The following is a 2,665-nucleotide window of genomic DNA, read 5'->3' as shown; positions in this document are numbered from 1 at the left end:
ATATATATATATATATATATATATATATATATATATATATACTATTTTGTCTTCATAAATCTCATCAACCTGAAAGTTACTCGCAAAATGGCGGCAAGCAGCCGGCTAATGAAATAGGCCACGAATAACCACAAAGAAAGCTGGAAGTTACAAAAGAAGACGAAAGAGAAAACATAATCTAATAACAATCTCCTCTTAGTATCATAAAACGATCACTGGAAGAATTGAAATAATAAATATTCAATTTATCTAAAGTCAAAAAAAAAATATAAACAACTTCCATTAGAGAAAATTTTGTAGATTGAGCTTCCGCGAGAAGAAATATTTCTTACAGAATGTGAGTAGTGAGACATCAACTGCGAAACAGTGAGAATTAATAGAAAGATGTGTTACTCCATTAGTAACGTAAAGATGAGGTAGGTGAGTGTGAAGGAATTTCGGTAGAGCATTGACCATGGAAATGTATAAAAGACAAAGTAAAATAAATAATGTCCTGAGTATGATTAAAGAAAAGTAGCCTCGAGGAATCAGACTCATACGAACCGTTGCCCGGTTTTCTCTGGCGTATTAGCGACTGATATCACAATTTATGTCTCCTGGATAGGACGCCAGTCCATGGAAGGGTTGCACATTTACAGGTGAGTGGACAGGAGTAACACAAAATATAGGTGTTTCTTTACTGAAGGACATAACGCACCGTCGCGAATCGAAATTACGATCTTGCGATCGTGGTTGCAACTCCCTAACCACTACGCCACGCATTTTCACTCTGATTTTGTGAGAGGGACAGAAACGTAGTTGCTAATACGGAATCAATGATGTCAGAAACCATCTTTTTAACTCGATCTCGGAGAAAAATGTTAGCCGGAAGGGAACAACGTGTCGGAGTGGTTAGGAGGTTGTACTCACGTTTGCAAGATCATGCGTTCGACTCCGGGAGAGGGCGGTGCATTGTGTTCTTGCGCAAAAGAATTTCTTTCACATCACTCTTGTCCACTCAACTGCAAATGACCAACCCCGCGAGGTCTTGGCCTTTTGCTCATGGATGTTGTTTTGCTCTCGGTCTTTTATCCACCATGCAAATGAAGAACTGACTCTAGGGTTCCAAAAGCACAAGACGGGACTTAATCCATTTTTTCACAATTACTCCAGGTTTAGAACCGACAACAGAGCAATTTGCTTGTCGGTTTATCAACCAGCCTCGACTACTCTTCCTCGCTTCTAATGTAATATTATATGAAGAGTGTTTAATTTAAATACACAGCTGGTGCAGTGTCTACATAGACTTGGAGACAACCAAAATGCATCCATCACCATGTAATGTCAAAGAGGATTGCTATCACAGAATTAATAGAAGAAACGTAGGACAGAGGTTATTTAAGAAGGGATAAATGAGATAGGTTGCCTTTGGGCTTTCATCGCTTCTTCTGTTGCAACATATGAGTATGGCCGGCGAGTGTATACGCGTATTGTGCATGCGTATAGATAGCCAAACGTTCATGCAATTATACAAACATAGACGACACACACATTTGTAGGTATATATATATATATATATATATATATATATATATATATATATATATATATATATATATATATATATGTGTGTGTGTGTGTGTGTGTGTGTGTGTGTGTGTGTGTGTGTGTGTGTGTGTGTGCGTGTGTGTGTGTATGTGTATATATGTATATATGTATGCATACACACACATACACGCGCACACACATATATACATACATACTTATATACAAGCAAACACATGCACATATTGTTGAACATGACAAAGATTGTACGCATACAGACATATGTATGTGTGCATATATGAGTTATGTACAGATATGCATATATATATACATATATATGTGTATATATATATATATGTATATATATATATATATACGCATGTATATACATATATATATATGTATATATATATGTATATGTATATGTATATACATATATATATATGTATGTATATATATATAGGTATGCATTTAAGTATGTATGTATGTATGTGTATGTGTGGACGCGCGTGTGTGTGCGCGCACACATGTATGCCTGCATGTACATACACGTTCGCGAGTGTGTGCTTTTCATGACAGAACAGAGTTCCTTTTAGTTTTGTTCCTAGGTATCTTATTACTTCATTACTTTAGTTCAGGACAATGACCTTACTTAATCCATTAACACTTGAATATCTTCCTGGTTTTATTTTCTGAATGAAGTGAAAACGACGCTGACTTGTTGCCACGTTTACAACGCAGATAGGAAGACATCTTGGCAATAATGCTGTAACTCATTGAAATCTGTCATTATTTGGAATTTTAACTCGCCTTGGTTAACAAATTGTGAGTTAAACTTCTCAACACACACATAATCCAAAATAATTACAAAGAAGACGGAAACTGATGCATTTAAAATTTTTTCTTTTAATTTAACTGTTAATTATACAGTATAATTAATTAAAATAGGTGACATATGTTTCTGTTGCACAGAGAATGTGTAGTTGAATATGCACTCCACAACATTCTGCAATGCATCTTCCTTCAACGTCTTTTCAGAAGCATGGTCTGAAACGAACCTGGACTATACCTGAGAACTCTTACGGTACCCGCCTAGATAATGTATCATTATGTACTCATTGTACACACACATATATATATA

Source organism: Octopus bimaculoides, chromosome 17, assembly GCF_001194135.2.
Source record: "Octopus bimaculoides isolate UCB-OBI-ISO-001 chromosome 17, ASM119413v2, whole genome shotgun sequence".
NCBI classification, from domain to species: domain Eukaryota; kingdom Metazoa; phylum Mollusca; class Cephalopoda; order Octopoda; family Octopodidae; genus Octopus; species Octopus bimaculoides.
This window is presented reverse-complemented; position numbering follows the sequence as displayed.